Source organism: Garra rufa, chromosome 5, assembly GCF_049309525.1.
Source record: "Garra rufa chromosome 5, GarRuf1.0, whole genome shotgun sequence".
NCBI classification, from domain to species: Eukaryota; Metazoa; Chordata; class Actinopteri; order Cypriniformes; family Cyprinidae; genus Garra; species Garra rufa.
The window spans coordinates 25,623,536-25,639,634 of record NC_133365.1 but is presented as its reverse complement, the minus strand read 5'-3'; the positions used below and the strand labels follow the sequence as shown (position 1 = coordinate 25,639,634).

The window sequence follows — 16,099 nt, the reverse complement described above, 5'->3', positions numbered from 1 at the left end:
TGGCAACAGCATTTGATTTATCATCGACCCCTTTACATATTCTTATCGGCCGTGTTTTGACATGATTTTGATGAAGTTTAAAGAAAATCAAGTAAAATTAAGAGGCTGATTTCAAAGCATTTTGAAAATGACACGCTTACTGCTGCCAGTTGGTGGCGCTATAACTTTGACTTATAATAGTCACATTTATGGAATCGGCATCATACAACGAACAATCTGGTGAAGTTTCATCAGAATCCGGCAATGTGTGCAACAGTTATGAGACACTTCCTGTTTCTCATTTCTCGCCATAACTTTGTCGCCTTGCCACGGCCAAACCGTTCGAGATATCAAAAATCCCCTCGCAATTTAGCGTCCCCAATGTCTTGAGATCATGCTGACCGAGTTTGGTGACAATCGTATGGAAATCCTGGGAGGAGTACATTAAATTCCAGAGCATGCGCTTTTTACACAGCCCTAAATATCTCACTTCCTGTTGCGTTGAGAAAATGACATAGAGTACAAAAGTTGTTCAGCTCAATGAGTTCTATATGTGTACCGAGTTTCATATGTGTACGTTCAAGTATGTGTGCTATATGGCCCTCAAAATTCCAGGGGGCGCTGTAGAGTCCCCTTGCCACGCCCCGGTACCAGCCTCTGTGACGTCCTGATGGCCGCAGATTCCGACGTGTGTGCAAATTTTCAAGAGTTTTTGAGTATGTTAAGACCCCCTTAAGTGCCCGGAAGGTTAACAAAAAAAAAAAAAAAAAAAAAAATAAGAATCCTTAGAAGAACAATAGGGCCTTCGCCCTTTTGGGCTCGGGCCCTAATAATAATAATTAAAGCTGCAAGCAGCGATGAACGGGCCCTCGCACACGGGCTCACCGCCGACCGGTGGCTTTAGGAACACAGAAAATGGTGGGTAGTATGCTTTTTATACAGTAAAAATAGGAGAAATATGTCAAAGTCACTTAAATGTGCCAAATTTCCTGCTGCCAGCTGGTGGCGCTATGCCTATAACTGATTATTGGCATGTAGATGTGTTCAGGCCACCACTTTCATCAAACATATGAAGTTTGGTGCAGATTGACCTTGGTATGTTTGAGTTAGTGAAAGATATGATATATCCTGCTGCCAACAGGTGGCGCTATGATAATATCTGAATATTGGCCTTTAGGTGTCTTCAGGCCAGGACTCTTACCAAACCTGTGAAGTTTGAGGCAGATCGGACATTTTATATCTGAGTTATAACAACTTCTATGTCCATGGCGAAACATCAAACTTTGTCACGCCGCCACAGACACGCCATTTAACGAAAACTCAAGATCTTCGCAATTTAACATCTCTAAGGCCTCTAGATCAGACTGAGCAAATATAAAGTTGATATCATTAAATCTCTAGGAGGAGTTTGCTACAAGTCATTTCCTGTTGCCAACAGGTGGCGCTGTGATTATAATAGAATATTGGCCTTCAGATTTGTTCAGGCCAGGACTCTTATCGAATATGTGAAGTTTGAGGCAAATCGGACATTTTATGGCTGAGTTATAACAAGTTTTATATCCATGGCGAGACCTCGAAATTTGTCAGGCCGCCACGGACACGCCCTTCAACGAAAACTCAAGATCTTCGCAATTTAACATCACTAAAGCCTTTTGCTTAGACTGACCGATTTTGGTGTTGATCTGTATAAATCTCTAGGAGGAGTTTGTTGCAGAGTACAGCATGACACTTCCTGTTGCCAGCAGGTGGCGCTATGACTATAACTGAATATGGACATATAGATGTCATCAGGTCAGGAGTGTTATCACACATGTGAAGTTTGGGACAGATCGGACATTTTATGCCTGAGTTGTAGCAACTTCCTTTTTCATGGCGAAGCATCGAAATTTGCCAGGCCGCCACGGACACGCCCTCTGATGAAAACTCTAGATCTTCGCAATTTAACGTCACAAAGGGCTTTAGATTAAACTCAGCAAATTTGGCGTTGATCCGAATAAATCTGTAGGAGGAGTTCGTTCAAGTACGACGCCTGAAAATGGCAAAAATGACACAAAATTTGCTGAGAAAATTAAAAATAACCGACTTCCTGTTGGGTGTCAAATTTTGCTCCAAGAGGCTTTTTTGTAGGTATTGGTGTGTTACATGTGTGTACCGATTTCCGTGCATGTACGTGAATCACAGCTGAAAGCGCACACCGCTGAAAATCTAAAGGTGGCGCTGTCGAGCCATTTTGCCACACCCACTTCTGAAACCCATATCAGACGTAAATTTTCGCCAGGTTTGATGTGTGTGCAAAGTTTTGTGAGTTTTCGGGCATGTTTAGGTCCTCTAAAATGCGATTCATTTTGGAGAATAATAATAATAATAATAATAATAATAATAATAATTAAAGCTGCGAGCAGCGATGAACGGGCCCTCGCACCCGGGCTCACCGCCGACCGGTGGCTTCAGGAAAACAGCAAACGGTGGGCAGTATGCTTTTAATACAGTAAATATAGAAAAAATATGTCATAAGTCATTTAAATGTGCCAAACTTGCCGCTGCCAGCTGGTGGCGCTATGCCTATAACTGATTATTGGCATGTAGATGTGTTCAGGCCAGCACTATTATCAAACATATGAAGATTGGTGCAGATTGACCTTGGTATGTTTGAGTTAGTGAAAGATATGATATATCCTGCTGCCAACAGGTGGCGCTATGATAATATCTGAGTATTGGTCTTTAGGTGTCTTCAGGCCAGGACTCTCACCAAACCTGTGAAGTTTGAGGCAGATCGGACATTTTATGGCTGAGTTATAACAACTTCTATGTCCATGGCGAAACATCAAACTTTGTCATGCAGCCACAGACACGCCCTTTAACGAAAACTCAAGATCTTCGCAATTTAACATCTCTAAGGCCTCTAGATCAGACTGACCAAATATAATGTTGATATCATTAAATCTCTAGGAGGAGTTTGATACAAGTCATTTCCTGTTGCCAACAGGTGGCACTGTGATTATAATAGAATATTGGCCTTCAGATGTATTCAGGCCAGGACTCTTATCGAATATGTGAAGTTTGAGGCAAATCGGACATTTTATGGCTGAGTTATAACAAGTTTTATATCCATGGCGAGACCTCGAAATTTGTCAGGCCGCCACGGACACGCCCTTCAACAAAAACTCAAGATCTTCGCAATTTAAAATCGCTAAAGCCTTTTTATTAGACTGACCGATTTTGGTGTTGATCTGATTAAATCTCTTGGAGGAGTTTGTTGCAGAGTACAGCATGACACTTCCTGTTGCCAGCAGGTGGCGCTATGAGTAAAACTGAATATGGGCATGTAGATGTCATCAGGTCAGGAGTGTTATCACACATGAGAAGTTTGGGACAGATCGGACATTGTATGCCTGAGTTATAGCAACTTCCTTTTTCATGGCGAAACATCGAAGTTTGCGAGGCCGCCATGGACACGCCCTCCGATGAAAACTCTAGATCTTCACAATTTAACGTCACAAAGGGCTTTAGACTAGACTCTGCAAATTTGGCGTTGATCCGAATAAATCTCTAGGAGGAGTTCGTTCAAGTATGACGCCTGAAAATGGCAAAAATGACACAAATTTTGTTGAGAATATTAATATTAACCGACTTCCTGTTGGGTTCCGGATTTTGCTCCAAGAGGCTTTTTTGTAGGTATTGGTGTGTTACATGTGTGTACCGATTTCCGTGCATGTACGTGAATCACAGCTGAAAGCGCACACCGCTGAACATCTAAAGGTGGCGCTGTCGAGCCATTTTGCCACACCCACTTCTGAAACCCATATCAGACGTAAATTTTCGCCAGGTTTGATGTGTGTGCAAAGTTTCATGAGTTTTCGGGTATGTCTAAGCCCTCAAAAATGCGATTCATTTTGGAGAAGAATAATAATAATAATTAAAGCTGCAAGCAGCGATGAACGGGCCCTCGCACACGGGCTCACCGCCGACCGGTGGCTTTAGGAACACAGCAAATGGTGGGTAGTATGCTTTCAATACAGTAAAAATAGGAGAAATATGTCAAAGTCACTTAAATGTGCCAAATTTCCTGCTGCCAGCTGGTGGCGCTATGCCTATAACTGATTATTGGCATGTAGATGTGTTCAGGCCACCACTTTCATCAAACATATGAAGTTTGGTGCAGATTGACCTTGGTATGTTTGAGTTAGTGAAAGATATGATATATCCTGCTGCCAACAGGTGGTGCTATGATAATATCTGAATATTGGCCTTTAGGTGTCTTCAGGCCAGGACTCTTACCAAACCTGTAAAGTTTGAGGCAGATCGGACATTTTATGGCTGAGTTATAACAACTTCTATGTCCATGGCGAAACATCAAATTTTGTCACGCCGCCACGGACACGCCCTTTAACGAAAACTCAAGATCTTCGCAATTTAACATCTCTAAGGCCTCTAGATCAGACTGACCAAATATAATGTTGATATCATTAAATCTCTAGGAGGAGTTTGATACAAGTCATTTCCTGTTGCCAACAGGTGGCGCTGTGATTATAATAGCATATTGGCCTTCCGATGTGTTCAGGCCAGGACTCTTATCGAATATGTGAAGTTTGAGGCAAATCGGACATTTTATGGCTGAGTTATAACAAGTTTTATATCCATGGCGAGACCTCGAAATTTGTCAGGCCGCCACGGACACGCCCTTTACCGAAAACTCAAGATCTTCACAATTTAACATCACTAAGGCCTTTATATTAGACTGACCGATTTTGGTGTTGATCTGCATAAATCTCTAGGAGGAGTTGGTTGTAGAGTACAGCATGACACTTCCTGTTGCCAGCAGGTGGCGCTATGATCATAACTGAATATGGATATGTAGATGTCATCAGGTCAGGAGTGTTATCACACTTGTGAAGTTTGGGACAGATGGGACATTTTATGCCTAAGTTATAGCAACTTCCTTTTTCATGGCGAAACATCGAAATTTGCGAGGCCGCCACGGACACGCCCTCCGATGAAAACTCTAGATCTTCACAATTTAACGTCACAAAGGGCTTTAGATTAGACTCACCAAATTTGCTGTTGATCGGAGTAAATCTCTAGGAGGAGTTCGTTCAAGTACGACGCCTGAAAATGGCAAAAATGACACAAATTTTGCTAAGAAAATTAAAAATAACCGACTTCCTGTTGGGTTTCAGATTTTGTCCCAGGAGGCTTTTTTGTAGGTATTGGTGAGTTACATGTGTGTACCGATTTTCATGCATGTACGTGAATCATAGCTGAAAGCGCACACCGCGGAACGTGTAAAGGTGGCGCTATCGAGCCGTTTTGCCACACCCATCTCTGAAACCCATATCAGACATCCATTTTCGCCAGGTTTGATGTGTGTGCAAAGTTTCATGAGTTTTCGGGTATGTTTAGGCCCTCAAAAATGCGATTCATTCTGGAGAAGAAGAATAATAATAATAATTAAAGCTGCAAGCAGCGATGAACGGGCCCTCGCACACGGGCTCACCGCCGACCGGTGGCTTTAGGAACACAGCAAATGGTGGGTAGTATGCTTTTAATACAGTAAAAATATGAGAAATATGTCAAAGTCACTTAAATGTGCCAAATTTCCTGCTGCCAGCTGGTGGCGCTATGCCTATAACTGATTATTGGCATGTAGATGTGTTCAGGCCACCACTTTCATCAAACATATGAAGTTTGGTGCAGATTGACCTTGGTATGTTTGAGTTAGTGAAATATATGATATATCCTGCTGCCAACAGGTGGCGCTATGATAATATCTGAATATTGGCCTTTAGGTGTCTTCAGGCCAGGACTCTTACCAAACCTGTGAAGTTTGAGGCAGATCGGACATTTTATGGCTGAGTTATAACAACTTCTATGTCCATGGCGAAACATCAAACTTTGTCACGCCGCCACGGACACGCCCTTTAACGAAAACTCAAGATCTTCGCAATTTAACATCTCTAAGGCCTCTAGATCAGACTGATTAAATATAATGTTGATATCATTAAATCTCTAGGAGGAGTTTGATACAAGTCATTTCCTGTTGCCAACAGGTGGCGCTGTGATTATAATAGAATATTGGCCTTCAGTTGTGTTCAGGCCAGGACTCTTATCGAATATGTGAAGTTTGAGGCAAATCGGACATTTTATGGCTGAGTTATAACAAGTTTTATATCCATGGCGAGACCTCGAAATTTGTCAGGCCGCCACGGACACGCCCTTTACCGAAAACTCAAGATCTTCACAATTTAACATCACTAAGGCCTTTATATTTGACTGACCGATTTTGGTGTTGATCTGTATAAATCTCTAGGAGGAGTTGGTTGTAGAGTACAGCATGACACTTCCTGTTGCCAGCAGGTGGCGCTATGACTATAACTGAATATGGATATGTAGATGTCATCAGGTCAGGACTGTTATCACACATGTGAAGTTTGGGACAGATCGGACATTTTATGTCTAAGTTATAGCAACTTCCTTTTTCATGGCGAAACATCGAAATTTGCGAGGCCGCCACGGACACGCCCTCCGATGAAAACTCTAGATCTTCACAATTTAACGTCACAAAGGGCTTTAGATTAGACTCACCAAATTTGCTGTTGATCGGAGTAAATCTCTAGGAGGAGTTTGTTCAAGTACGACGCCTGAAAATGGCAAAAATGACACAAATTTTGCTAAGAAAATTAATAATAACCGACTTCCTGTTGGGTTTCGGATTTTGTCCCAGGAGGCTTTTTTGTAGGTATTGGTGAGTTACATGTGTGTACCGATTTTCATGCATGTACGTGAATCATAGCTGAAAGCGCACACCACGGAACGTGTAAAGGTGGCGCTATCGAGCCGTTTTGCCACACCCATCTCTGAAACCCATATCAGACATCCATTTTCGCCAGGTTTGATGTGTGTGCAAAGTTTCATGAGTTTTCGGGTATGTTTAGGCCCTCAAAAATGCGATTCATTCCGGAGAAGAAGAATAATAATAATAATAATAAACGAAGCAGATCCAATAGGGTCCTCACACCATCGGTGCTCGGGCCCTAATAATAATAATTAAAGCTGCAAGCAGCGATGAACGGGCCCTCGCACACGGGCTCACCGCCGACCGGTGGCTTTAGGAACACAGCAAACGGTGGGCAGTATGCTTTTAATACAGTAAATGTAGGAAAAATAGATCAAAGTCACTTAAATGTGCCAAACTTCCTGCTGCCAGCTGGTGGCGCTATGCCTATAACTGATTATTGGCATGTAGATGTGTTCAGGCCAGCACTTTCATCAAACATATGAAGTTTGGTGCAGATTGACCTTGGTATGTTTGAGTTAGTGCAAGATATGATATATCCTGCTGCCAATAGGTGGCACTATAATAATATCTGTATATTGGCCTTTAGATGTCTTCAGGCCAGGACTCTTACCAAACATGTGAAGTTTGAGGCAGATCGGACATTTTATGGCTGAGTTATAACAACTTTTATGTCCATGGCGAAACATCAAACTTTGTCAGGCCGCCATGGACACGCCCTTTAACGAAAACTCAAGATCTTCACAATTTAACATCTCTAAGGCCTCAAGATCAGACTGACCAAATATAATGTTGATATCATTAAATCTCTAGGAGGAGTTTGGTACAAGTCATTTCCTGTTGCCAACAGGTGGCGCTGTGATTATAATAGAATATAGGCCTTCAGATTGGTTCAGGCCAGGACTCTTATCGAACATGTGAAGTTTGAGGCAAATCGGACATTTTATGGCTGAGTTATAACAAGATTTATATCCATGGCGAGACCACGAAATTTGCCAGGCCGCCACGGACACGCCCTTCAACGAAAACTCAAGATCTTTGCAATTTAACATCGCTAAAGCCTTTTTATTAGACTGACCGATTTTGGTGTTGATCTGATTAAATCTCCAGGAGGAATTTGTTGCAGAGTACAGCATGACACTTCCTGGTGCCTGCAGGTGGCGCTATGAGTAAAACTGAATATGGGCATGTAGATGTCTTCAGGTCAGGAGTGTTATCACACATGTGAAGTTTGGGGCAGATCGGGCATTTTATGCCTGAGTTATAGCAACTTCCTTTTTCATGGCGAAACATCGAAATTTGCGAGGCCGCCATGGACACGCCCTCTGATGAAAACTCTAGATCTTCACAATTTAACGTCACAAAGGGCTTTAGACTAGACTTGGCAAATTTGGCATTGATCCGAATAAATCTCTAGGAGGAGTTCGTTCAAGTACGACGCCTGAAAATGGCAAAAATGACACAAATTTTGATGAGAATATTAATATTAACCGACTTCCTGTTGGGTTCCAGATTTTGCTCCAAGAGGCTTTTTTGTAGGTATTGGTGTGTTACATGTGTGTACCGATTTCCGTGCATGTACGTGAATCACAGCTGAAAGCGCACACCGCTGAACGTCTAAAGGTGGCGCTGTCGAGCCATTTTGCCACACCCACTTCTGAAACCCATATCAGACGTCCATTTTCGCCAGGTTTGATGTGTGTGCAAAGTTTCATGAGTTTTCGGGTATGTTTAGGCCCTCAAAAATGCGATTCATTCCGGAGAAGAAGAATAATAATAATTAAAGCTGCAAGCAGCGATGAACGGGCCCTCGCACACGGGCTCACCGCCGACCGGTGGCTTTAGGAACACAGCAAATGGTGGGTAGTATGCTTTTAATACAGTAAAAATAGGAGAAATATGTCAAAGTCACTTAAATGTGCCAAATTACCTGCTGCCAGCTGGTGGCGCTATGCATATAACTGATTATTGGCATGTAGATGTGTTCAGGCCACCACTTTCATCAATCTTATGAAGTTTGGTGCAGATTGACCTTGGTATGTTTGAGTTAGTGAAAGATATGATATATCCTGCTGCCAACAGGTGGCACTATGATAATATCTGAATATTGGCCTTTAGGTGTCTTCAGGCCAGGACTCTTACCAAACCAGTGAAGTTTGAGGCAGATCGGACATTTTATGGCTGAGTTATAACAACTTATATGTCTATGGCGAAACATCAAACTTTGTCATGCCGCCACAGACACGCCCTTTAACGAAAACTCAAGATCTTCACAATTTAACATCTCTAAGGCCTCTAGATCAGAATGGCCAAATATAATGTTGATATCATTAAATCTCTAGGAGGAGTTTGATACAAGTCATTCCCTGTTTCCAACAGGTGGCGCTGTGATTATAATAGAATATTGGCCTTCAGATGTGTTCAGGCCAGGACTCTTATCGAATATGTGAAGTTTGAGGCAAATCGGACATTTTATGGCTGAGTTATAACAAGTTTTATATCCATGGCGAGACCTCGAAATTTGTCAGGCCGCCACGGACACGCCCTTTACCGAAAACTCAAGATCTTCACAATTTAACATCGCTACGGCCTTTATATTAGACTGACCGATTTTGGTGTTGATCTGAATAAATCTCTAGGAGGAGTTGGTTGTAGAGTACAGCATGACACTTCCTGTTGCCTGCAGGTGGCGCTATGACTATAACTGAATATGGGCATCTAGATGTCTTCAGGTCAGGAGTGTTATCACACATGTGAAGTTTGGGACAGATAGGACATTGTATGCCTGAGTTATAGCAACTTCCTTTTTCATGGCGAAACATCGAAATTTGCGAGGCCGCCACGGACACGCCCTCCGATGAAAACTCTAGATCTTCGCAATTTAACGTCGCAAAGGGCTTTAGATTAGACTCAGCAAATTTGGCGTTGATCCGAATAAATCTGTAGGAGGAGTTCGTTCAAGTACGACACCTGAAAAAGGCAAAAATGACACAAATTTTGCTGAGAATATTAATATTAACCGACTTCCTGTTGGGTTCCGGATTTTGTTCCAAGAGGCTTTTTTGTAGGTATTGGTGAGTTACATGTGTGTACCGATTTCGGTGGATGTACGTGAATCACAGCTGAAAGCGCACACCGCTGAACGTCTAAAGGTGGCGCTGTCGAGCCATTTTGCCACACCCACTTCCGAAACCCAAATCAGACGTAAATTTTCGCCAGGTTTGATGTGTGTGCAAAGTTTTGTGAGTTTTCGGGAATGTTTAGGTCCTCTAAAATGCGATTCACTTTGGAGAATAATAATAATAATAATAATAATAATAATAATAATAATAAACGGAGCAGATTCAATAGGGTCCTCACACCATCGGTGCTCGGGCCCTAATAATAAACGAAGCAGATCCAATAGGGTCCTCACACCATCGGTGCTCGGGCCCTAATAATAATAATAATAATAATAATAATAATAATAAACGGAGCAGATTCAATAGGGTCCTCACACCATCGGTGCTCGGGCCCTAATAAACGGAGCAGATTCAATAGGGTCCTCACACCATCGGTGCTCGGGCCCTAATAATTAAAGCTGCAAGCAGCGATGAACGGGCCCTCGCACCCGGGCTCACCGCCGACCAGTGGCTTTAGGAAAACAGTAAACGGTGGGCAGTATGCTTTTAATACAGTAATAATAGTAGAAATATGTCAAAGTCACTTAAATGTGCCAAATTTCCCGCTGCCAGCTGGTGGCGCTATGCCTATAACTGATTATTGGCATGTAGATGTGTTCAGGCCACCACTTTCATCAAACATATGAAGTTTGGTGCAGATTGACCTTGGTATGTTTGAGTTAGTGAAAGATATGATATATCCTGCTGCCAACAGGTGGCGTTATGATAATATCTGAATATTGGCCTTTAGGTGTCTTCAGTCCAGGACTCTTAACAAACCTGTGAAGTTTGAGGCAGATCGGACATTTTATGGCTGAGTTATAACAACTTCTATGTCCATGGCAAAACATCAAACTTTGTCACGCCGCCACAGACACGCCCTTTACTGAAGACTCAAGATCTTCGCAATTTAACATCTCTAAGGCCTCTAGATCAGACTGACCAAATATAATGTTGATATCATTAAATCTCTAGGAGGAGTTTGATAGAAGTCATTTCCTGTTGCCAACAGGTGGCGCTGTGATTATAATAGAATATTGGTCTTCAGATGTGTTCAGGCCAGGACTCTTATCGAATATGTGAAGTTTGAGGCAAATCGGACATTTTATGGCTGAGTTATAACAACTTCTATGTCCATGGCAAAACATCAAATTTTTTCAGGCCGCCACGGACACGCCCTTTACCGAAAACTCAAGATCTTCACAATTTAACATCACTAAGGCCTTTATATTAGACTGACCGATTTTGGAGTTGATCTGTATAAATCTCTAGGAGGAGTTGGTTGTAGAGTACAGCATGACACTTCCTGTTGCCTGCAGGTGGCGCTATGACTATAACTGAATATGGGCATGTAGATGTCTTCAGGTCAGGAGTGTTATCACACATGTGAAGTTTGGGACAGATCGGACATTTTATGCCTAAGTTATAGCAACTTCCTTTTTCATGGCGAAACATCGAAATTTGCGAGGCCGCCACGGACACGCCCTCCGATGAAAACTCTAGATCTTCACAATTTAACGTCACAAAGGGCTTTAGATTAGACTCGCCAAATTTGGTGTTGATCGGAATAAATCTCTAGGAGGAGTTCGTTCAAGTATGACACCTGAAAATGGCAAAAATGACACAAATTTTGCTGAGAAAATTAATAATAACCGACTTCCTGTTGGGTTTCGGATTTTATCTCATGAGGCTTTTTTGTAGGTATTGGTGTGCTACATGTGTGTACCGATTTTTGTGCATGTACGATAATCACAGCTGAATGCGCACACCGCGGAACGTGTAAAGGTGGTGCTATTGAGCCATTTTGCCACACCCACTTCTGCAACCCATATCAGACGTCCATTTTCGCCAGGTCTGATGTGTGTGCGAAGTTTCGTTAGTTTTCGGGTATGTCTAGGCCCTCAAAAATGCGATTCATTCCGGATAAGAATAATAATAATAATTAAAGCTGCAAGCAGCGATGAACGGGCCCTCGCACCCGGGCTCACCGCCGACCGGTGGCTTTAGGAAAACAGCAAACGGTGGGCATTATGCTTTTAAAACAGTAAATGTAGGAAAAATAGATCAAAGTCACTTAAATGTGCCAAACCTCCTGCTGCCAGCTGGTGGCGCTATGCCTGTAACTGATTATTGGCATGTAGATGTGTTCAGGCCAGCACTTTCATCAAACATGTGAAGTCTGGTGCAGATTGACCTTGGTATGTTTGAGTTAGTGCAAGATATGATATATCCTGCTGTCAATAGGTGGCGCTATGATAATATCTGAATATTGGCCTTAAGATGTCTTCAGGCCAGGACTCTTATCAAACATGTGAAGTTTGAGGCAGATTGGACATTTTATGGCTGAGTTATAACAACTTCTATGTCCATGACCAAACATCAAACTTTGTCAGGCCACCACGGACATGCCCTTCAACGAAAACTCAAGATCTTCGCAATTTAACATCACTAAAGCCTTTTTATTAGACTGACCGATTTTAGTGTTGATCTGTATAAATCTCTTGGAGGAGTTTGTTGTAGAGTACAGCATGACACTTCCTGTTGCCAGCAGGTGGCGCTATGACTATAACTGAATATGGGAATGTAGATGTCTTCAGGTCAGGAGTGTTATCACACATGTGAAGTTTGGGACAGATCGGACATTGTATCCCTGAGTTATAGAAACTTCCTTTTTCATGGCGAAACATCGAAATTTGCGAGACCGATTTGGACACGCCCTCCAATGAAAACTCTAGATCTTTGCAATTTAACGTCACAAAGTGCTTTAGATTACACTCAGCAAATTTGGCGTTAATCCGGATAAATCTCTAGGAGGAGTTCGTTCAAGTACGAGGCCTGAAAATGGCAAAAATGTCAAAATTTGCTGAGAAAATTAAAAATAACCGACTTCCTGTTGGGTGTCAAATTTTGCTCCAAGAGGCTTTTTTGTAGGTATTGGACCCTATTTTAAATAGTTACCATGTTTTATGGTCTACAAGCATTTTTAAATATTATTTTAATAGTCTATAAGCATCTGTGAAATAATTATAAACAAATATATTGAAAATAAATACATATTAACTTAGTTGACTTTTTGGCCTTTTTGTATTTGTTTCTCATTCTAATTAAGTGAACTGAGCAGTATAGTGTCATACTTATAAGATACTTTGTTCTATCAGTGAGAGTGTATATATGTATTTAAATCACATAATTTTTCCTTAAAAGATAAAAAAAATATTTTAATGCTCTTTAAGCACCTATACAAAATAATTATGTAAAATTACACTGACAGTACAGTACATATCAACTGATTCTATGGATTATTTTCATTCTTATACACTGAGAATGAGCTAAATAGCATTAGAGGTTAAACGATTCCTTATCTTATGAGGACCTCTAGTGTTCATCCCTGGTATTAGAGCTTTAATCTGACGAATTTATTTGACACTTTTAATGTTTTTGGGGCCTCTGAGCATGATAACATTTTGAAACTACACGTATTTCCTAAGAATTTCTTGTTCTTTATATGTAAAAAGTTTTGATGAGTAAGAATAATGCAATTTAAAGATATATGAAAATAACTCTTCATCTTTTTTATTGTTACTTTCATAAATCACCACATCAACACCGTTCAAGATATCCCAAAGCCGTTCACAATATAGGGAACATTTTCCCTATATTCTGAGGATGATGATAAGAACATGTAATTCATGATGATAACAAAATGTTATTATTGCTTGCTTTACGTCCACCACTTCTGTTTAAATGTCATCGTTACCTATCTGTTCCATTTGTGTGTGGACATTGCTTTGCAGGTGACTCCTGTTATAAGACATCACTCTTAAGCGCTACATAACTAAGAATCAATTAGGAAAACGGTGCCCAGTTGGCACATGCATTCACAGTAACCCTCTGCCAGTTTGGATTTAAAGTTTACAGAAATGAAAGGGTTACATTTTTAAATCAACACACAGACAAATACACACTAAATATACAACTTTACCATCCAGTTTCATTTGTTAACATTGTTAACATGAACAATAATAAAAAGCATTTATTAATGTTAATTAATATTAACCTAAAAAAGTACTCATATATTGTTTAAAGGTAAATTAGTATCTTTTAACATAGTGTATGTACTGTGAATTAACATGAACATGAACACAGTTCATGTGGGTATACAACAATAAACAATAAAGTGCTCAATAAACGCTTCATTCTTTCAAAATATCTTTAAAAATCAAGTTGGGTATTGTAATGGGGCGATATATAAATATAACTCATCTTAAAATGGTACAATTTTCAGATGTTTTGAACAGATAACAGCAAAGTTTGTTTTGTTGTCAAAGTTTGTCTTGAAATTGTTAGTGTTTTTTTTTTTATTGAATCAAAAATTTTAATTATGAAAATAAATGTCTATCAATGAAGATAAATCACTCATGCTAAAAAGCTGTATTTTTCTTAATCTTTTGCTATGTGACTGAATAGGACAAGTTCATGGTACAGTTCAGTAAAAAATAAATAAAAAACAACAACTGCAATATACAAAGAATGAAAGAGTTCGTGACCCTTTATATTTTCTCAAAGATCAGACTCTCAAAGTTCAGACTTATTTATGCAGATTAAACTACAGCAATGTGCAATGTGCAAATTGCATCTTCCTCAAAGATGGTCTTAAGCAAAACAGCATGTTCCACTGGTCTCTCTCCCTTTCACCCCTCCCCCCTTCAGTCACTCTTAGTGTCAACACAGACTGTCAGCCCAGTGACAACAGTTTACTGATTTCTTTTTTTAATTTTCTTTAATTCATAGAAGCTTGAATAACTATGATATTACCAGCACTTGCTCATAATGATTAGATCTCTGTGTGAAAAAAGTTTTAAAGAGTTTGGATGCTGCACTTTAAAGATATAAAAAATTAGGGTTATGTTTTTTAAAAAATCACCACGTCAACACCGTTCAAGATATCCCAAATCCGCTCGCAATTTAACATCTTCAGAATCTTCTCTTCATGTTAAAAAAGTTTGGTGTGAATACCTTGTTATTCTTAGAAGGAGTGTGAATTTGTTTACAGCCTGATTTTTCCAAAAATCCACATTCAAATCAAAATAGCCAGCTTCCTGTTGGTCTTAGCTAATGAGTTTGATTTAGAAAGTTGTCCAGATTGATGAGAACAATATATGTACAGAGTTTGGTGACTGTAGGAAAAACTAACCCCCCAACTTTTGTCAAAAGATGGCGCTATAGAGTGCCTGCTCCACGCCCATTTATGACCTTTTGCCAGTGTCTAACTATCATTAATATTGATGTGTGTGTTGAGTTTCATGAAATTCTAAACATGTTATCTGCTTCGAAAAGACAGGAATCTAATTTTAAAGTTTAACACGTTGCCATGGCAACAGCATTTGATTTATCATCGTACCCTTTACATATTCTTATCGGCCGTGTTTTGACATTATTTTGATGAAGTTTGAAGAAAATCAAGTAAAATTAAGAGGCTGATTTCAACGCATTTTGAAAATGACACGCTTCCTGCTACCAGTTGGTGGCGCTATAACTTTGACTCATAATAGTCACATTTATGGAATCGGCATCATACAACGAACAAACTGGTGAAGTTTCATCAGAATCAGGCAATGTGTGCAACAGTTATTAGACACTTCCTGTTTCTCATTTCTCGCCATAACTTTGTCGCCTTGCCACGGCCAAACCGTTCAAGATATCAAAAATCCCCTCGCAATTTAGCGTCCCCAATGTCTTGAGATCATGCTGACCGAGTTTGGTGACAATCGTATGGAAATCCTGGGAGGAGTACGTTAAATTCCAGAGCATGCGCTTTTTAAACAGCCCTAAATATCTCACTTCCTGTTGCGTTAAGAAAATGACATAGAGTACAAAAGTTGTTCAGCTCAATGAGTTCTATATGTGTACCGAGTTTCATATGTGTACGTTCAAGTATGTGTGCTATATGGCCCTAAAAATTCCAGGGGGCGCTGTAGAGTCCCCTTGCCACGCCCCGGTACCAGCCTCTGTGACGTCCTGATGGCCGCAGATTCCGACATGTGTGCAAATTTTCAAGAGTTTTTGAGCATGTTAAGACCCCCTTAAGTGCCCGGAAGGTTAACAAAAAAAAAAAAAAAAAAAAATAAGAATCCTTAGGAAAACAAGAGGGCCTTCGCCCATTCTG

The 16,099-nt window shown here is 40.6% G+C and overlaps 1 protein-coding gene across 1 annotated transcript in view; it reads right to left on the bottom strand.

Moving 5' to 3' along the window:
- Positions 1–16,099, bottom strand: part of mast4 (microtubule associated serine/threonine kinase family member 4) — a 180,977-nt gene that overhangs the window by 26,661 nt on the left and 138,217 nt on the right. The window lies entirely within an intron of this gene.